The 23,194-nt window shown below is 33.8% G+C and overlaps 1 protein-coding gene across 4 annotated transcripts in view; it reads left to right on the top strand.

Moving 5' to 3' along the window:
- Positions 1-23,194, top strand: part of LOC149783014 (protein CBFA2T1-like) — a 197,813-nt gene that overhangs the window by 77,458 nt on the left and 97,161 nt on the right. The window contains exon 1 of one of the 4 annotated variants that reach the window (XM_089934591.1): positions 21,689-21,765. The exons of the other annotated variants lie outside the window; for them this stretch is intronic. The gene's annotated coding sequence lies outside the window, so the exon portion shown is untranslated. Of the gene's footprint in view, positions 1-21,688; positions 21,766-23,194 lie in introns of those variants that run through there. 4 annotated transcript variants of the gene reach the window in all.

The raw sequence follows: 23,194 nt of genomic DNA, 5'->3' as shown, positions 1-23,194 counted from the left end.
GTAATGTACATGTGGAAACTATTTTCCCCTCTTTATATATGTATTCTGAATTAGATTTTTGAGGACACACTTGCTGCGTGGTATGTATTTTCATTCCTTCTTTTAATTTAAAAATGGTAATTAGCAGTGGTATATACTGTATAAAAATGCCATGTGTTCAATTGTGTAAGTTTCTTTCGTGGGAATGGCGCTATAGCATATGGAGTTACAGCATTGGTAGTGATCATTCTTGGGACTGAAATTAATTGTGGACGATTTTATTGTTGTGGTTTGCTTTTTTGTTCTGTTTTTTTTAAATTATTATTATAGAGGTAAAATAAAATTATTAATTTACGTGAGTAATGTTTACTCTTAACATTCTATTAGTGAAGAAGCATATTCTTTATAGTAATGTATATATTTATTCACAACAATAATTCACAAGTGATTCAACAGAAATTGTAGGACTTTTCTCGTTTCGTAGAAATGAAAATTGAAGACATAATGTAATAATTGGGAGTTTTCTGCAAAAATCAGAAGATATGAAATCAGGAGGTAGTTGTGGAGTGACCCCAAAAATCGGGATTTTTTTTTTCCTCCTGGCATGAAAGTTGACAAGGTATGATGTAAGGTCGCTTACATCAAAACAAACTACAGCTCAGCTTTTACGGTATTAGCATTGAACTGTGTTGTTTGTTCATTGTGTTGTCATACTGGGATTACATTTTAATGAGTTATGTATTTTCAATTTCAAAGCAAAGTAAAAACGTAATTACCGGTACACTGATATAAAATGTCCACTGCAATAATGCATAAATAAACAATTATTGATTCAAAAAGGAGAGGTAGTGTTACAGCAACTCGTGATTGCTAAATTCTTGTCATTGTTCAATCAAATTATAAACAAATCTAAATTAGGCAGAAACAATAAGAAAACAGAAAATTAAATAAATTACTTTTCAAACAAGTTTATACCATTTCTTCTTAATAATCATGCACACCAACCTTGAGATAAGTATACATGTATTTCTTTAAAATATAAGTTTGCCTAAACTAATGAATTTAGAACTTACCTCGTGCATCTTGAGATGTCTTGGAGTTGTAGGTTGGCTTATACGTGGGTCATGTGCATTTTATTTTTTATACCTGTTCTGTTTGGGAGTCGGCTTATATGTGAACGGGCTTATATGCGAGTATATACGATATGTCAAGGTCAAAAGATAAAAAATCAAGGTGTCTGTGACTGAAAGAAGAGAAATTGTTTCTTTGCAGTAACTTGAATTCTTCATCATCTACTGTTACCAAACTCTGTGGCTGTCTTTCACTTGATGTAAAGAAGAATCCAATTGATTTTGGTGTCAAAAGGTCACTTATCAAGGTCATTGTGACCGAATGAATAAAAATAGTCTCTGCATAATATCATTGGTTTTACATGACATAGATTGCTTCCACTTTAGATAAGGAAGGTTTTAATGTGGGAATCAGAGGTCAAAGGTCAAGGTCACTAATTGAAAGGAAAAAAATGGTTTCTGCACACAAGGAAAACCTATATAGAGGAACATTAAACATGAAACAGTCCTATAATGTGTTGTGCATGGTCTTCTTTTCTTGTGTGTATAAGGCATAATTGTTCTGTTCATTTCTGTCAGTAATGTATGTAAAAGTAAAGTTTTGGACTTTTATATAGAATAAATTAATTTTTCAACAGAAGCACATTGCAAAACCAACTGTCTTTTTTTCTGAGGATTTAAATTATTAGGCGTAATAAATGTCACATTTATGGTGTTCCTATACTTTTGATTACTGGTATCACTGGTCAACAGTGAAATCATTACTGACTTGAAAAGGCCCTAATCTGTAGTATTTTGGTGTGCCGAACACGAATATAACCGTGAAAAATTTGTATTGGCTCTCGTTTTGAAGATATTCATATACCTCATTTTCTATGTTTCACTGTGTAAATTTCTCCAGTAAGACTGCAGCAACATCCGGAATAATGATGTAACATTGCATAATACCATCATGCTCACATCATCCACAGTTGATTGCATCATTTTCTGATGCAATGCAATACTAATGCCATGCGGCTGCTAAAGTAAGTTGACGTCAGCAGTGTACTATACATGTGTAGGCCTATTATACTAATGCCAGGCGGCTGCTGAAGCTGACGTAAGCAGTGTACTATATAAAGCCCAATCAGATAGGTTCAGCATTTAAAATATTTTAGACGTTGTGCGAGACAGTTCAAGCTTCTGTTACATAAAACTTATTATTTTATCCATTTACGTACAATAAAGAACAGTAATGCCTCGAAAGTGTGTTAATACCGCGGACAATTTTTGCTATATTTGTGGGGAAGTGACATTTGCCAACCAGAAGAAAAGTATCAATTCTCAAGTGAAGAAGGCATATCATCTTTACTTCGGATGCAAGGTTGGTGACCAAGACAAGCCTTGGGCTCCGCATATATGCTGTGCTACATGTACAACACAGCTTTCACAGTGGTTGAATTGCAAAAGGTCATCAATGCCGTTTGCAGTCCCAATGGTGTGGAGAGAGCCAAGCAACCACCTAAATGACTGTTACTTCTGCTTGGTTCTTCCTCTTTCCGGCGGAATAACGAAGCGAAAGAAGTCGAGAATAGTCTACCCAAACATTCCGTCTGCATTGAGACCAGTTCCACATGGTGAGGGACTTCCTATTCCAGAACCTCCAGCAGAATATTCTCTTGATTCATCTGACGAAGACAAAGGTGAGTCGACCTGTTCTTCTCCTGGTCCATCAGCATGCAGTGATCCAGATTTTCACTGTGGTGCATCATCAACCCCACACAGAATAACACAGGAAGAACTAAATGACCTGATTCGTGATTTGGACTTATCAAAGAACAAGGCAGAATTGCTAGGATCAAGACTCCAACAATGGAATCTTCTAGAAGAAGATGTCACAATTACTGCATATCGAAAGCGCCACCAGCAATTGGAGCCTTTCTTCAGAAAGGAAAGTAATCTGATATTCTGTTCCGATATTGAGGGCCTCATGAATGCTTTAAAAATCACTCATGACCCACAAGAATGGAGACTATTTGTGGACTCTTCGAAACTGAGTCTCAAGGCTGTGCTTTTGCACAATGGAAACATTCTTCCATCTATTCCAGTAGCGTATGCTGTCCACATGAAAGAGACATACGATAACTTAAGGCAGCTACTGAATTCCATTGAGTATAACAAGTACAGCTGGCACCTCTGTGGTGATTTGAAGGTAGTTGCCCTTTTAATGGGACTGCAGCAAGGATATACAAAATACATGTGTTTCTTATGCGAGTGGGATAGCCGAGCAAGGGAAATGCACTACATGAGGAAGGAATGGACTCACAGGCAGAATGTAGCCATTGGAGAGAAGAATATCCAACACCCAGCTCTGGTTGAGGCTCAGAAAATCTTGCTACCACCCCTTCACATCAAACTAGGTTTGATGAAGAACTTCGTGAAAGCCATTGACCGGACTTTGCCAGCATTCCGATACCTGCATGAAAAATTCCCTTGACTCAGCGAAGCAAAGATTAAAGAGGGAGTTTTTGTGGGTCCTCAGATTCGAGAGCTTTTCAAAGATGACCGGTTCAACAACTTGCTGGAAGGTGACGCGAAACAAGCATGGAATGCTTTTCGCCTAGTTTCTACAAACTTCCTCGGAAATGTTAGGGCAGAAAACTATAAGGAACTAGTAGAAGACATGTTGATGAAGTATAAGAAACTTGGCTGCAATATGTCTCTAAAGATTCACTTCCTTCATTCCCATTTGGATTTCTTTCCTAGCAACTGTGGTATTGTTAGTGATGAACACGGCGAATGTTTTCATCAAGATATCGCAACAATGGAACAAAGATACCAGGGAAAATGGTCCACTACAATGCTGGCTGACTACTGCTGGACACTCCTCAGAGATGCTCCCGAACAGCTGTACAAGAGACAGGCGAAGAAATCTAAGATGTAGTCAATGACTTGATTTTTTATAGGTAGGCTATTACAGTTGACCTTTTACTATTGGAATGCATTTCGTTATGTAAACATTAATTTCTTGCAGATTACAAAAAAACTAGAGCCAATTTTGCAATTTGACTGTCATATTCGTGTTCAGCACATAAAAATTGATAAGAATTGACTAATTTTATTTCAGTAACATGACTTTTGTAAAAATTTGTTGTCCAGTGTATACGGTAATTGTAGTCTATAGTAATGGCAACGACTTGCTATCTCTGTAAACTAACACCTGGTGTTACTTTGTCTGCCAATTTGTCAAATTATTAAGCAGGACAAATATTTACAAGAGTCTGCAGGAGAACTCCAATTTGCTCTGCTTTTGTATTTGTCTTCATCTACACCTCATGTCAGTAATAAATTTGGTATCTAGTGTGAGTTATGTGGGGATTAAATTGCCTTATTGATTAATAATGATAATAATAATAATAATAATAATAATAATAACAATAACAATAATAATAATAATAATAATAATAATCATGCATTCAAATCTTGGAACATGAATAATTAACATAGTTTTTCTTGTCCAAATACAAATGCAAGTACAAAATATAACCTTGTTTGGTGTCCCAGCACTTAAAAAAAAAACACTGAGGTGTAATTAGCAAGAATGTCACACATTGCATCAGCTCTTGTTCATTTACCAAGTCAGTGAAATATTATACACTGCTACAATTACATTTATATTGTTATCTTTACATGCCTATTTTCCACCTTCTCTAGCTAAAGTTTAATTTGTATTTTATTGACAGAGTCTGTAAAATTTGAGCATGACTGGTATTTGTCAACCAGTTAAGGAGAAATATGCAATTAACTTGTCCATTTTTCCAGTACAGGATGTTTGCTATTTTGTCATAGAAGGTGCATCTGTGACATATAACCAGCACTTTCAGTTATTTCTGTGTTAGAGCTGTCTTGCCAGTTATCATTTGTATATGAGAGAGGGAAAGAAAGAGAAAGATGTTTGTACTAGTATTTGAAATTGAGTAAATGAACCCACAGCATTTTGAGTTGTAAATTGTTTGATACATTTTTGTTTAAAACTATCATTTGCAAATAATGAATAACTATCTAAAGATTTCATTAGAGGTAATTATACATATGATCATTAAAAAATAATTATCACATACTAAGGAAGGATGTATGGCAATATAAGTTAACCACATCAAATGACATGGTCAGCTCTTCATGAATCTGTTAATGGCATTTGTGAAATACTATTCAACATTGTATGATCTTAGTTCATGTGCCAAATCACACTTGTAAAAAAAAATTCAAATGGAGACATAATATCAAATGGTATATTTTTCATATGTTTATGAGCTTATGAAATGCTTCCAGAGTGTCCTTATAATTAGATTTTATTGATATGTGTGTTTTTGGCTGTACATTCAAGTGAGCCTATGATTAGGCACTTAGTAAAGTTTGTGTCATTCAACATCTGTCCAGCATCCATTATCAATAGCTATTTTCAACATACAAAAAAACTGTCAGACTAATTTCACTTATGAAAAGCATAAAGGCCTTTAAGGCTTGTACAAACGATGCAGATCTGCCATCCAACATGGTTGCTGATACTAAAATTGGGAGAAAAAAACTCCATCAAAACTAATAAACAGGTACAAATTGACAGAAAGTTTCTTGGTATGAAGGCCTATCAAGTTTGTACAAATAATGCCAATCTAAGATCAAATATGGCCACCTTTACCAAAAATAGAAAGATTGTTCACTTTCTGTCAGTAATTGCTATTTTCAACTTCTCCAAAAACTCTTAACCATTTTCAACCAAACTTGGATCAGAATATCCTGGCATAAAGGTCTTTCAAGTTTATACAAAATAAACTTCCTCTCTACATTTATAAAAAAGAGGAGAATTTTCTCAATTGAGGAGAGATTTAAAGAATTAAAGGTAAGGCTTGAAATATGATGTGCGACATTTTTGTGTTTGTTTTTCTTTGCAGTTTGTAGAAATGAATCCTGCAATGATGTATTCTATAATAGACCCAGTAATAAGTTCATTTTGAACTAAAAGTCTTTTAAGTGCTTGTTATATTGAAATTTAGTGTGACTATGACTGCACATGCTGCGCTTCCCCTTGTTACACACATCATGGACTCTGGCTGAACTTGCCACACCACGGATAAAGGTTCACAGAAGCAATTATATTTAGGAAGAAATAGATCAAAATCTTTGATTCTTTAAATATATCTGTGAACTTCAAAAAAAATATACTATTTGATTTGTGATTCTGTATTTGAGAACCAGCAGTTAGCTCTTTCAAGCACATGTAAAATGGTCACTGGAACATAGTGCAGTATAAATAGAGACTTAGTGTGGACACACGAGATATTTGCTCAGATTTAATGATATTTTCCAGTTCTCCAAAGGGTTTAAAAAGCTAATGTATTCTTTTTGGCAATTTGATGAAAGATGTGTAAAATTTTGCCTCATTTTAAAAAATTATTATTTGTCACTGTCCTTCACTACTGATGTGTTTTGCTGTCCTGTGCACTAATGTGGTGAGATGTCATGAGGGTCAGTCATAAAAGCCCTAATACTATTGGTCAGAGACATAATATAAAATAAAGTATGTATTTGCACTGAGAAAAAAAAAATGAGGAAGTGAGGAGTCACTATCCCATATATATATTTGGTAAAGTTTTAATGGTGTATTTTCACAGGGCAACATTTTTTAAGTGCATGTACTGCAGTTTACAAAATTTGTATTATCATCATCATTATTATTATTATAACAGCTGTCAGTAGCTATATCTGATTTAACAATGATGCAGTTTCTTACAAAGTGGTTTTTAGTACTAAACTATTTTATTATCCTTTTGATTTGATTGTGCCCAGTATTTCACAGGATAAAATCCCTTGCTTCTGCATTGTGCTTGACTGCATTCTCAAAATTTTTAATCAATGATAAATGTGAAGCAATTTTTTTAATGGATTTGTCTGGCTAGCATCATTTTTGGGAAGAGCTGTATATCGTCAAAGGAGATTGTAAGATTTTTACAAAACATTTTTTGTGATACCACCCCTTTATCAGGTTGGTGCCCATCTAGTTTTCTGTGGGTCTGTCAGTCTTGATTCTGTTTGACAGATGGCAGATCTAATTGTTTCAGAATTTGCATAACAACATGGTCTGGCATTCATTGATGGTAGCTAGTAGGAAGAAATAGAATTCTACTAAGAGGTTTTGAGGGAAGCCAGAAGCCCATTCTGAAATTAAATCATGCTTGTTTTAAGGGTCTTGTCCCAAGCAATATTTCACAACAATCCATTACACAGAGCAGGTGCTTGAATGGTTTACTCTCTCTTGTTCTGGTCTTGCTTTCATACACTGTCTAAAATATGGATAAAAACTCAGTTCAGATATTGAATTGCTGATTATTTGTGACCTACATAGCATAACTACATTCAACATAGATTTTGAAACAAGCTAGTATTTTTTTCACTTAATCCTGAAATAATGACCTTGATCAGGAGGAATTCATACAAATTGTACAGAGCAAAAAAAATTTGGGACTCAACTGCATAAACATGGTAGTTAGTTTTCAAGTACAACTAGTTACCTAAAGAAAAGAATAGACCTACTCCAAATAAGCAAGTCATGTGACATGGGTCACAAAGCCTTTATTTCACCATATTTTCATTGTACAATACGAAGTGTAGTGCTCATATTTGTATGTCTGCATTCACTGACAAATGAAGAAATTCTAAATCAAATATGTGACTGAGATGTAGGACAAATTTAGGAGGAAAGGTGTTTTAATTCTGCCACTTTTTCTATCACTGTGATTGAGTAGAGATATGTAAAGATCCTGCTAAATTTGGATTAAAATAATACACAAAATTGCAATGAAGATAATGTTGACATGTTCAGTGAGAATCACAGTAATGGATCATTCTTCATTTTGCTTCAGTACCTACTAAAGTTGATTTCTGTTTTCTTTTTCTCTTAGTTTTACCCAGACCACATTTTAACTTATTGTGTGACAGTTCTAGGATCATGCTGACTTGAAAGTTTATTTTAAGATGGAGAGATATATGTTATATTAAGATAGACAAGGTACTCCCAATCTTGTTTTCTTCTTAAATCTCAAAGGTACATTGTGAAGCAGAGATATAATATTATTATTATTATAATTATCAGCATATCATGAATGTCAAACTCTGAAAGCTAAAACCTGTAAAGCAGGTGCCCTTAAAAATCAGACCTAGCAAAATTCGTTCAATATGTGCACTCCTAATTTGATATATGCTGAAAATAAACCAAAATTAGAATAAATATGGGTGTATATATTAATAATACTATATTGTATTAGCATTATGACATAATTTGTTTTGTAACTGGTGAATCCAGGGTTCTCCAACCATTTTGGGTTCAAGTACCAGTAGTCTAAGTCACTCACACATCTCACCTCTGTGTGAGTTTGAGTCTTGGCTGAATCCTGATGGGCATGTGAGAAAGCTTGCCAGTAGCTTCCATTGGGTCAGTGGTTCTTACCAGGATCTTACCAGGCTTTTCTCCACCAAGTATATTTGTCACCATGTGCTGAAAAATGGGGCTAAACCCCACAAAACCTAAAACAAAACCATCCTTGGCACAGTATCATGTATCTGGGTAATTTAAAAAATAAAAAATAACGATAGTCAATAAATGAATTAGCTGTCAGTGCACATGTAATCTTTGGACAAAACTTTCAAAATGACAGCACATAGAAATTTGTCAACATTAAAAGAAAGATCTAGATAACTGCTAAGATTCATCTCTGTAATTAAATTTTTATTTTTTTTTAAATTATTATTTAGCTAAAAAATTAACTTGTACTGAACATATTTATATAACTTCCTTCAACAGTGGATGTATGTTCTTAGAATAAGTTCAGTCATGCACAAAACATATCTTAAAGTTGCAATATGCCTACTATTTGTAAGAGTGTCATGTGTTGTTCATTAGGGGATTCCCAGTCTGTGTGTTAACCAGAAAAACCCAATATTAAGTTTGCATTCCTAGTTAATTCAAAACCAGGATCTTGTAATGCTTCTACATGCAGAGCTAATTTGATCAATGTGACTAATTTTGATTTTCTGCACTGAGTTGGGAACAGTTACCGTTGGTGTCAGATTGCCTCTAGACTGAGGAAAGTGTATGACTAGATCTTAGAAATAGGTTTTACCTGAGTTTTTTTCGATCTACAGTTACCAACAATTGTGGATGGCTTCAATCTGGGATAAGCAAGAAGGCTATTAATTTGGGGGGTTAAAAGGTCATATGTGTAGCTTACTGTGACTCAAAAAGAAAAATGGTTTCAGCAAAAAAATTTAAATTATCAACATAGAAACTCTTGGTGTCATTGGGGAATGGATATGTCTTGGTATATGCAAACCTCCAAAGACAATGATGATACTTAGCTGGTTCACAATTTTGAAATATTACATCATTTAATTTTTGGCCTCATAGACACCTGGGATTTATAACTCATTAGCATGATTATGGTACAATCAGATTAAAATCAGATCTCCGCTGTTATACATGAAGATCTGACAGTGACTGCCTGAGGGTCATGTTCTGGTAACCTATGTTAATACCATAATTGCTAATTCTATCAACCAATCAAATGAAGTATTATCTTCATGTTTGGAGACTGATCAGTATGGATGATGAGCATGAATGTGTACCAAACAATTTGATTCACTTTCAGATTTTTGAAAGCTGCATTTCCATTGGCTAATTCAAAGGTCACTAGAACGTGACCATTAAGAGGTCATCACCTGATCTAAACGTAGGACAGCACAGACCAGATTGGATTATGGTATGACATCTCAACAAAATTATTATTTAATTAGCTCCTCATCAAATCATGGAGTATAAATTTCAAACATTATGCTATAAACATGCCAGAGATCCATATGAGAAAGAATGTCTGATTGACTGAAGTGGCAGACTGATACTAATGCAGTACTAAACTGCTGTTAGTGCAGGCAAGACGTGAGCTTTTTGTTGCAGCAGTTTTAGTTAAGAAGGTGTCAGTGCAGAATGAAATTTTTACACGTGTATTTTTTGTACATACCAATAGTCTCTGTGCCTACATGCATATATTATGAGACCATGTGATTTGAAACTAAATTGCATTCAGAAATTTCAAAATGTCCGATATAGCTAGTAGTGGGATTGAACTCATACTTTCTGTGTCTAGGGATTTTGGGCAAGAACTTGAATCATTAGGTATGCACGATTTACTTACATTGGATGTAAATGGACGTTCAAATGGGGGTGTTAAAGAGGGAATTATGATTTCACTAACCGGTCGAGCCACCTATGATCAGTTCATAGGAACATAAAAAGTTGAACACATTCTCCTCTTTGAAGCATTAGATGATGCAATTTTTATAAAGCAAATTCCCACAACAATTTCACAATTATACAACAATATATTTTTCTTGAATATATTATGTCAGGCATGTACAACCTCTGATCTGGTTTCATCCTTTTACATCATAGCATGTGACTTTAAAAATTGCTTATCCAGCCTGCACTTATGGAAGAAGATGCATATGGCTGGATTATCAGATTTATTTATTCCGCACACCCCACCCCACATCACCCCCTGCAATTTAATTATTGTAATGGTTCTTTCTTTCTTAACCAAAAATTTAATTAAATATAGTGGAGCCTTCAAGCTTTTTGAAGAGTAATTAATTATTATTCATATAATTTTGCATGCTTGGGTAATTTTATTTATTAAAATTATCTTGACCAATAAAAGAGTAATAATCCTGCTTTCAGGAATTGAGTCTCATAACTACAAAATACCTTGAACACAAATTAGTTTGTTCTAACAATCAAATTAAAAAATATCTGTTTCAAACAACCTTAAACTGAGAGATGTTTCAGAAATATCTTAAGTATAGATGGGATTACATGGTTATAAGAAACCTCAAGAACCATCAAAAGATGTTCAATATATCTGATGTTCTTTATAAGCATCGCAGGTAGATTTCAGGACATAGTTTGTGTAATAATGTGAACTCCAGGTATATCAGTCAATAATAATAATAATAATAATAATAATAAAGACTTTATCAAATGATAACTTGGTTACATATGAGAATTAATCTAATATGCAAAGAATTGCATAGTTCATCTGCTGTACCATGACTGACCTTGAAATTATTTTTCTATAGAGTCCAAATTTCCAGAAAAATATGATCCAACTCAATGTTAATTTTGGACATACTCCTTTTGAAATGTGGTCTAATAAAAAAAAATGTCCCCATATATCATGATTTCACAAACAAACACTTATGCTGAATTTCCTCACAGGTGTGCCTCAGGAGATTTAAATGCATCTGGACAAAGTGAGAGATTGGGTATTTCTGGAGAATGAAGTGATATGGAAATAGGTGACATGTTTCATATCATTCTTAGAATTGCCTGCTTGTCTTCGATGGCAATTTTAACAATTGATAGTTTTGTAAAGCTTGAAGCATACCCTGTTATTGTCAACAAAGCTTGCAACATTTCAAAAGTAAGTCATTTGCGATAAACATTGAAATGTTTATAATTTTTCAGAATATCTTCTTGATTTCAGTTTACCACAGTTTGCTCAATTGTGGTCTGAAATCTGTCACACCATCATATGGCAGAATTTCTAGTAAAACTGTTTGTATTTGTGTGCTACAAACTTTTTAAATTTACTCAGGAAAGATTCATTTTTCATAGCAAACGAGAAGTTTGGCATCTGTTAGAAATTCTGTAATATTGATGTGATGTGATGTGATTAGGATATTTAATATAGCTTTAACAATTTTTCAGTCATATTGCTACAATGTCTGCAGTGTGGCAGTTTATAGTGATGTCTAGCACTGGGGTATCATGCCGCAGACATGTAGCATGATGTCCCACCCAGTCACATTATCCTGACACCTGGCCGACCAGTCCTAACACTAACCTCTTAATGCTGAACACCCAGTGAGGCAGCTGTTAGTACCATTTTTGTAAGTCTTTGGTATGACTTGGCCGGGGATCGAACCCACAACCTCCCACATCTTCTGTAATATTAGCAGTCAGCATGGCTCAATTTTGGACCAGACATATTTTTAAGATTCCAAATATATATTCCTTAATCATAAGAATTTTTTCAAAGCAGTAAGAAATTATTTCTAAGATAATTATCTTAAATTGAAAAAAATTCATAAATGCAATATTTTACAATTTAAGAAAAACAAACATGAAATTTTGTAAAAACTTTCCAAATGTACAAATTAAGTTTTAAGAAAAATTTAAAATATAAAATTGCTAAATTTCAAACAATGTTGACCAAAGAATAAGATCTAAGGGTAGTGGTAGCTTAAGCCTTTGCAACTTTAAGTATTTGCTTAATGGGGAGGGAAGCACAATAGCTCATTGTGATTTTCAAGGCAAAATCCAATACAGTAAAACCTATCATTAGAGACCACCTCTTCTGCTAGCAAAAAGTGGTCACTGGAAAACTGTGCTATATGCAAATGACAAAAAGAAATTCATTGTAATAAAAACTATTGTGAGTTTACTCTAAAACTCAAAAGCATGAAATTAATCAAAATCTTTCTTTAACTGCATAAGGTAGTCACTTTAAACAGAAGCTAACTAAAATTAAGATACATTGTACTAAACCTACCTGCCTGATATTGATAAAATGAATATTTCTCTTCTCATTCAAAAGAGATAAAATGTATTTCAACTCTATGAAAATTCATACAAGTGCCCAGTCTAAAAAAAACTGAGCTGATCAATAAAATGAGGTGGAATAAGACAAAGAAACTTGGACTATAGAAGTACCAACCAGTACATGTTTTTACATGTTACTTGAGCCTGTGGTCAGGTCAAATATGGACACAACCATAAAGTTTTGTGACTGTATATACAAAAGTGTCTATGATCTCTACCATTTACAGTCACTTATAAATAAAGTCCAACTACAAACTACAAAGACCCACATCTCCTGTTGCATCATGTGCCAGAAGATCTGGGTCTCTGCTGAGTGTTAGGAGGACTTTGTGTGAAAAACATTTTGGTCTATTACTTGACAAAGATAAGTTGAATATTTAAAGAGAAAAGGGGAGACATGTGTACAAGATCTTCCAGGCCAACAATACCCATAAATGCCATAAGTTGCTACTCTGTCAAGTAATAGATGATGGAAAACATTTCTAGCTATTCTATCAGAAAATCCAAATTTGTTTAGGATGTTATTTAGATTTTTTTAGATGGACAATATATATATATATATATATATATATATATATATATATATATATATATATATATATACTGTTACAGTTATTACAGCTGGCAGGTCAGGGTATGTGCAGGAGTAACCAGTAGAATAAACTACACTGACCCTACTCTGCCAAGTCATTATACAAGGGTCTATGCTGTTTGCATTTTGACTCAACTTTTATATAAGTAAATACATAAATACTGGCCACCATGTATATCCTATCATGTGCTGAAAAAATTGGCTTTAAACCCACAACAACGAAGTTAAATGGATTAATGTGCATTTTAAAGAATACCAGCATGTATTCAAACTTAATAATAATAAAATTGTTATTTTTCAAAATGATACATGTTAATGGCAGTTAATTTTCATGTCAATTATCCAATTTGTGTACTGTTAGTTACCTGCACTTCCAGCAAGGGAACTGTCTCTCCAGTATGTATGTATGTATATATATATATATATATATATATATATATATATATATATATATATATATATATATATATATATATATATATATATATTACAGTGCCTTGATATATTAAGGTGTATTTTTCAAAGTCTGTGATGATTCTTAAGGCACATATTTCTTTCTCATTAAAGGGATAATAAATAGTGAATTATTGTAAAATACAAAAAAGATGCATTTTTATTTTATTAATATCATAATTATTATCAGTTTAGAACAAATAACAGATTTAAGATGTTTGTAATATAGGTCTCCATAGATACAATTCTGGTCCCATGAATTCTAAATAAGCATGAACATTTCTTCATATGGGGCATGTAACTCTGTACAGGTAAAACCCATTATAATGTAATGCTCAGAGTCCAAAGAATAACATCGCGATAAAAGCGGGATCGCATTACCAAATTTTTAAAAAAACTGCCCATAGAAAAATGTGCATTGAAATTTCAATGTCATCAGTTATAACTAACCTCTTGATCATATAATCTGCTAGGGATACGAATCATTGGCTCTTCCGAGAGCTTGTATTTAGGCTGTTATAAGGAGAGGTCACCTTATAAAACAAAAATGGGAGCCATGCTGCCAGCGCATTATAAGTGGAATTGCATCATAATAAATCATGTTATAACTGGTTTTACCTGTACTTGTTAATATTTACTGTATCAGGTTAAATCAGAGTGATCTTTTTGAAGTTTCTAGAGAATATTTTAAGAGTGTCAATCAATAATTATTAAGTAAAAGGGATCATGAGAGTATGATATCAGTTTCTGACACAATGCTGCACTGTGGTAATCAATACCTCAGCCAAACTTAACTACAAAATGGAATGCATTGTATCTTACATTTATTGCACTTCATTTTCCTATACATGTATATATATTTCCTATATATATAGTTAATACAGCATATTGTCAAACCTTATACCCATATTTCTTTTCTATGAGTTGTAAATGGCCTGGAAAAAAGATTGGACTATGCTGTACATCCTTCATCCTTATCCTTTCACTAAGTTCCGTGATCATTGACGATATTTGATGTGGGGGTGGGTGATAGATGCAGTGGCTCATCTGGTAGAGTGCTGTGATATTGATATTGAAAATTTGCTGAAATTTTAACAGTCTTAAATGTTATAAGAATGTTTAATGAAAATGGGTGAATCATCTTTTGTCTTCGTTGGCAATATAAAATCTCTGTTACATAACTTTTCAAATGGGGCCCTGAGTCATCTAAAGCGCACACCATTATGAATAACTTCCATCCCACCTCCGTCTGCATGGGTTTGAGTCTCTGATTCGACCAATGTGGGTATGTTAGAAAACTTGCCAGTAGTTTCTCATGGGTCAGTGGTTCTTTCTGGGGTTTTCCCAGGTTCTTCCTCCACCATTTATACTGGCCACCATGTATAGACTATCTTTTGCTGAAAAATGGCATTAAACCCTACAACAACAACTTTTCAAACAAAGAGGCATCTTTTAGTTATTTACTGTAATATTTGAAAATATTTAAAGGGTTCTTATTAGCCAGCCTTTTTTCCTTAGACAAGTTTTATTTCTGCTATATGCATATGGATATGGATACATACATATATATATATATATATATATATATATATATATATATATATATATATATATATATATATATATATAAGGCCACTGATATGTAATTTTTTGCTTGAAACCATCATCACACTGTAAAGCATAACATGTGTTGATGTACCAAAATCAGTTAATCAATCACTCCATAATCCTTTTCATTTTCTTTAATGTTCTAATGTTAAAACTTTTAGTTTTGCTCCAAAACTTAATGACTTGCAGACTGACATCAGTGACTGTGTAGCACAGTGCATCAAAGTTTGATAACTTGATTAATTTCTAGAATACTTTGCATCACTTAAATGAAATGCTATTTCCCATTGGAAAACCTGCTGTTGCTTGTAATCATACTGCTCAAAACAATCCACGGTTTCAAGAAAAAATTAGGGCCAGAGTCATTTGACTTTCTGAAGTTTGTAACTGCATTGGTAAGAGTTGGCTTTTCTGAAGTGAAATTTCCCTCATAAGCAAGGATTTCTCCAGTATTATTGAGGACACATGTTACCAATTGTATAAAAATGGGAACTAGCCTGGAAATGAATGAACACAAGATAGGGTGTATATGGGTTTGAGTGGCTAGGATTGGTTGAAAATGAAAGTTATTTTATAGGAGTAAGAATCTTTTGAGAGCTTATCCTAGTAGTAGCTTAAAACAATAGAGACATTGTTTTCTTGATGGAATTTCAGTCCTTTAACAGTCTTGAAATTGGAACACTCATTACTGTAATTAACATCTGTCTCTTTGGTGAGGAATTGTAAGCATATGTTTCAAACACATGTAGGTCCAGAAAATGCTGCGGCTCATATCCTTTTCTCTACACAGAAGCTGTCAACCAGGTTTCATCTATACTGATAAATATAGGTTTGATCATGAGCACTCAGAAATTTAAAGTTATTGAATTTTGAATATCATGTGTTTCCATAGGTTTACTATAGGAACTGAATTAGTACCGTGAATCCTTTAGCTCAATGGTGGGCAATAATTTTTGCAGATGGGGCAACTCCATGAAGTTTGATAAGTTAATATGGGCCACATATTTCTCCTATATTAATGAAATTATCTCCCAATCAAATGTTAGACGGGCCTGATCAAAGACCAGAAGACCTTATGGAATGGCATTTTTCCATTCACTGGCACAAAACTATCAACAAACTTTACACACACAAGGTCTGGTTGGTCCTAAAATTCAAACTATGCTGCTCAGATATACAATATGGTTGTCATTGTGGCCATCTTGAAAATCTTGTTATATTCCCAGTCAACACTCCTCTTGAATGGATGGTTATATCAGCATAGTGTTTTCATTAAATATGATCTTGTAATTTCTATTTTGTGCTAAATGAAAATGATGCTGATCTGACATCTAATATGGACACCATGACAGCCATCTTGAAAATCTTGGTATTGCCATTCCTCCTGTATGGAAAGTCATATCACCCTAGTGTTTTTCACCAGAACTCTTTGTATGAAGTCTAGTTGGCCCTAAATGAAAATCATTCGAATCGGAGAGACAATATAGCCACCACAGCAGTAATCTGATCAGTCTTGTTATCATTACTCATACTATATGGATGGCCATATCAGCATGTTTTTTTGTGTGTTTTTAACAAAAAATATCGCATGATGTCTAGTTGGTCCTAAATGAAAGATGGTGCTGATCTGAGATCCACCATGGCAGCCATCTTGAAAAACTTGTTATTTCTACTTCCAAACAGAAAGTGATTTTTATATGCAGTTTACACTGGAGGTCTATTTGTTCCTAAAGGACCCCACCAGGGTACCCATCTTTACAATCTTGTTATTACAAAACACTGTTGCTTGATACTGATTAGACCTGGAATCTATATTCATTTGTGTACAATAGCTCCCATAATTGCATTTCATGCAAATAATATTCATTTAGATATCGGTCATACCTTGGATTATCAGCATTCCACATCATCGTTTAACATTTTATAACCCCTTGATTATGTGGTTCGCCCACTGTCATTTCTGCACAACCATTCTCTTAACTATTACTGCATTACAACCAAATATTTATTCAGCTTGATACTGATGAGAACTGGCAGAGTTGTCATCGTTATGCAGAGTTATATCCCTTTATTGTCATACCTATCACTTTACATTTATTACTGCATGTGAACCAAATTTTATAAGCAGCTTGATACTAATGAGATATTGGCCGAATTGTCATCATCATGCATTATCGTTTAGCAGAGTTATAACCAGGGACGTCATTTCAACTTTTTTTCGGGGGGGGGGGGGGCGGGAAACGCACCCCCCCCCCCATGACGTCTCTGGTTACAACCCTTGAATGGTAGACCCGTCGACTCTCATTTTTTATTATAACTCTCAGTCAGCTTTGGTATGCAACTACAGTTGTCCCCCTCTTATACGGCCACCACTTCTGCACCAGAAAGTGGCCTTATAAGACGGGTGGCCTTTCCAGAGTGGGCTATATTTGTGAGATGTATATGTGTATATAGTAGGAAAGCTACATATAACTTAAATCAGTTAATATCTTCATTTAAAAGTAGAATTACTTATTAAAATCTTCTTCTTGCCTTATTAACAGCTATTTCAAGTAACATAAATTAATAATTATTCTTAGGCGTGAAATGTGAGTGGGATATTATTGGCATGCGCATTACAAAACCATTATAAAACGTTATTTAAATCTTGGTACATACGTTGTTTCATATATAAAATTAGTCTCTTTCCATTTAATTCATTTTCCCACTGCTTGAGAATGTTCTCATCTTTTACGATCTTGTTTATTTGAGTCTTCCCAACATAAAATCTTTCGACAAGTGAACTCTTCCCATTGTTAAGTCGAATAACTTTTACTTTTTCTTCTAAAGTATTATTTCTTCGTTTACGTCATGACATGTTAAAGTTTTGTAATGATTTATTCCTATGTTGCTAACTGTACAGTACTGCAATTTAATTTTGCAGACGAAACTTCTGTACACAAAAATTCTTGTTATAAAGGAAGCGATACATGTACTGTCACGTGATTTTTCGGTCTTTGTCTGGTACCCTATCATTTTGTTAAAAGTTTATTGTTTCTCTCTGTGTGTGTTTGTGTGTTAATCCGCAAAATGTATTTTTAGCCTGTCTGACCATGCTATGATCTTTACAATTATTTCGGTCGTAATCGTCAATTAAAAAAAAAAAAATTCGATGTGTGAAGCTCAAAGCTCTGTCAAAATATTGGTGACTCCATTTCTATCTGTCCATGTTATGATCTTGACAATTACGTCCGGTCGTAATAGTCAATTAAAAATAAATCCTGTGTGAAGCCCAAAGCTCTATCAAAACACTGCTGACCACCTTTCCTGCAAACGTCGGCGTTAATGATAATATAATAATAACCTTAGTGGTACATGTACTATAGCCAACACTTCTTTCAGTAACGAAAACCTGACATACGGAAACCGACATCGGGAAAGATAATGGGATTACTTACCTTACCGTAGTTGAATATTGGTTCTGAACATGTATTAATAATATAACGTGGCCACTTTTGAGGGGTAAATTTTACATTTGTGCACTAATATGTTGGCCGCTGGTCGCGTTAGAAGGGTGGCCTTTCTTGAGGAGTACTTTTGAACACAAAATCGTCAGTGCCAAGGTATTCTGGCCATAAAGTGTGTGGCCGCTGGTCGGGGTGCGGGGTTGTGCTTTCATGGGGGGGGGGGGGGGCACATTATATTGGAACTACCTTCGACTGAGAGAAGATTTTTCTGAGGCGAAAATTCTCTCATTAAGTCACGATTCTCCAATGAATCCTACGCATTTCTTTGTTGTATGTTTGATCATGAACATTTTTCAGTCTATAATTTCCTGGATGTGGAAACATTTATGTCCTCTTTCTCATACATTACATGATGTACATGTATTTTAATTATCTAATTCTTTTACTTGACACACTAAAGCAGATGCTGATGCTTGGAGCCAATATCTCTATAGGGTTATCATCACATGAGCACATTTCATTTCAGTCTACCATTAATTAGCAGCCTTTCAGCTGTATTCTATCACTGGGGGGATATTTCTAACAACCCTTCCCTATTGACACATCCAAAACACCTGTCATTAGAAACATTAAAATGTCAGTCACAGGTGAAATGGACACAGCAACCATCTGAATATGTGGCAAAAACAAATTTTTATGATGGCTTGTGGAATGAAAGTAGCAAATATATTATGTTGCATGCAAAGTACAGATAACGTGAATCATTGACAGAAAATCTTCCCAGATTCTTTGCAGAGAATTATCTCAAGATTGGAGTTTTGCATATGACAGCTGTACAGGACTGATTCATTATCAGGAAAGAGCAGATGTGACCAGAAATTGAATGAAGCACTTTTGTCCTTGGTAACTAGCTTTGCCATAGAGTACAGATATGTCCAAAAATTTGCATGCCATATATACTCACTTATAAGTCAAGTTAAAACTGCAGGCAGCTAAGATCCCGATCTGCCATAGCACAATGTGCCTACATATTAGAGTCTGTCATGTTTGTTTTAGTGATTGTTTCCAACAAACTGCACAAACCAAGATCTGCCAGTCCATTTTGCGACAGCAGATCTGGGTCTATGCAGTTTGCAGTTGGATTCTACCTATAACCAAGTATATACAGTACTTGGAGAAACTTAGGGATTATTATTTTTTAAAAATATGAAGAAAACCCACATATTTCAAACTTTTCTATCAAGATTAATTTTTACTTTAATACCAAAGACTTGAAAATAAAGCTGTCTTTTATTAAAAAGTAATTATAAACAGTATATAAAAGAACAATATAACTGAGGCATGAAAAGGGGCTATTTGAATGGTTGTTTAAAAGTGTTCTCTTCTGGTAGCTGTTTATATTTTCATTAAATGTTTCCTTTTTGTCTTATCTCACACATACTGGAAGCAGTATGCTTCTTGTTTAAAATACTGTTCGGAGAGGTATCCTTTTAAGATAAAAATGTGTTGTGACTGTGTATTTAGAGAGATAACAAGTGTTCACTGCAAGACATAATGACCTGCTACTAGTTCTTGTCAGCAACCAGTTCTCAATGAAATTCTTAAAAACCATAAATTCATAAGTTGGTGCAAATTAATGTGTCCTCTCAGGCATTGTATGCTTTCATGGTAAGTTTAAAGAGCAGCAATGAACGTTGAATTACAAAGAAAGTTTATTAATGCGCAGACATGATACACAGTTAATCCATCTTGTTTAAAATACTTTGCAGTGGGAAGCACATGCATGGTTCAGTCATACATAGCAGGAGATCAATAAGAGGAGATAATCACAGATTATTGTTAGTTCCATATCGTGGATGGCAAAATAAATATATGCAGTTAAGAATCAAATAAACTATAAATTATGTGTGTCAGTTATGTCTATTTCATGAATAATGTTGACTCACAAATCATTTGAGATCTACCTCAATGGAAAAAATTTGGACACACAGCAGTTTATACAGTTTGTGATGTTTTTACTAAATCACCATCTTGAAATTATTAGTACATTCAAGATACATGCATTGGATATAAAAATTTAGGAAATGCACTTACTGGAATTAAACAAATCACTCAAGGAAATAATTATTATGCCATAAATTGTGGATAATGAGAACTTGTTCAGCAGGTGATTACCTTTGCTTTAATTAGGAACATTTTAGACATGGGCTAGGTGGCAAGCTATTCATGACAGAACGATTTATGAAGTAGCATATATAAGAGGAAGAAAGTAAATTACTGATGAGGTAATGGAAATACACTGGAAACTGGTTTGGAAAGTGAAATGACAAGTGTCTCATTGACAAGAACCGGTAGGACGACTAGTAGACCTTCCACTAATTTATCATCATCAGTCAAAAGTAGGGGACCAAATTACCATATATTTCCATTACTGGGCCTATTTTTTATAATTGATTTGATAAATATGAATGATTATGATTATTATTATTGTTATTATTATTATTATTAACAAATCATTTAGTTAAAGTAAATTGCATGGTTAAATCAGTTTATTTGGAATTTAGAATTTAAAAAAAAATGAATAAAATATACCAAAATGATTTGTTTAGATAATTTCATTGTAGTACACTATTGACATTTGATCATTAATGCCATCTGCACTGTTCCTCTATTTACCATTTCTATAACTGTAATACAAGGGACAATTATAAACAGTAGGAAGTGCAGTGCTGAGAATACACACACCTGTTCACACATATGTATATACACAAGGTGTAGTGTTACAATCAAGGGTGTGGTGATGTCAATTTCTTCATGTGAAATTAGCAACTGTTTGGTCATTGCAGATACTAATTGATAGGCAGCTTGTAATTTTCAGGGCTTACTTTGATCTGGTAACATGGGTGACTTATTGAACTAGTACAACAGGTAAATATGAACTTTCTGGATATTTGATTGGGATGATGTGTTTGATAAAAGTACCGATTTAGGTGAAATGTAGTAACCATTTTTGACATTTAAAATTAGGAACTGACATTTTCGTGGAAAAATCAACAAATTGTATCTTAATAGAAATCCAAGAGACCAACACAATATAAAGATGAACATGAAATATGAATGACATGTACTACTCATTCTTATTGTGATGCTGTTAGAGTTTTACAATAATAGGTGTATTTCTTAAATCTGCTTAGTTGTTTCCATTAGTGTTTCATTTACAGGTTGAAAAATTTTACAAGAAAAAGATTTATTGTGTTATTCATTTAATACACATTTAATAATACTTTGAATGAAGACATAATTATGCCTTATTACTGTGTGTGTGTGTGTGAGAGAGAGAGAGAGAGGGATAACTTACACTTAAACAACATGTCTGAAAATTAGATAGGCCAACATTTAAAATTCATAAGCATTTTGCCTAATGCATAAGGAATTTATTTCAGGCTATATTACATTATTTTCATCTCTACTCTCAGATCAGACTTTCTAAAGCTGGGTATATGTCATACAGTTATAACAATAGCTAAAATATTAGTCTTTTTCATTTGTTTAGTAAACAAAATGCCAGTTTTAGTTGTTTCATGCACAATGTATTAGTGTCATTTTATTATTTTCATCAAAATCAAATAATTCTGTAAGTTCTCCAATGGATGCAAATGATGCTTAAATTTTCTAACTTGACATAATGGTATTAAAAATGTGCAATTATTTTGATTTATTCCCCACTGCCTTTCACAACTTCCATACTTTTGGCCATCCACCCGTTAATGCTTTGATGTGATCCTGGCCAGCCCAGAAAGGCCCAGTATATTACACCCCCTTAGGGTTGAATGGAGTAATTTTGCTGATAGGTTAGGTGTGTGTGGAACAAAGATTTCTTGACACCAATGTTTCTTTTCTGTAATTTTTATTTTTATTTTTTTATTTTATTTTATAGATCTGCCTTTGTTAAGTAGATGCTTAAGGTGTGGGAAGGGTGATATTCAGGCATGACTTGTCATTAGTCGCCCTCATCTGCCTGCATCTGTCCTCAAGATCCCCATCTGGTGAAACATCTGTTTTCCCTTAACATGACTGCTTCCAATTGGCTGTTTCTTTCCACATCTGGCTTGAACAGATGTTATCAGGGTAGGCTGGTTTACAGTTGATACTTGGAATATAAAATCTTTACACATTTGGAAAACAACAAAATGGAAGCATTTTATCAATATGTTTATGGAATACACAGACTTCAGGAGTGTCAATTTCATTTTACTTCTTTACACTGGATACTTGAAATTGATGCTGATTGCACTGAGATGAAAGGATTAGATGTGAAATAATAAATAGAGACTTAAATGTAATAATACTAAATCTC

This window comes from Sinohyriopsis cumingii, chromosome 15, assembly GCF_028554795.1.
Source record: "Sinohyriopsis cumingii isolate HCF-2022 chromosome 15, ASM2855479v2, whole genome shotgun sequence".
Classification (NCBI taxonomy): domain Eukaryota; kingdom Metazoa; phylum Mollusca; class Bivalvia; order Unionida; family Unionidae; genus Sinohyriopsis; species Sinohyriopsis cumingii.
This window is presented reverse-complemented; position numbering and strand designations above follow the sequence as displayed.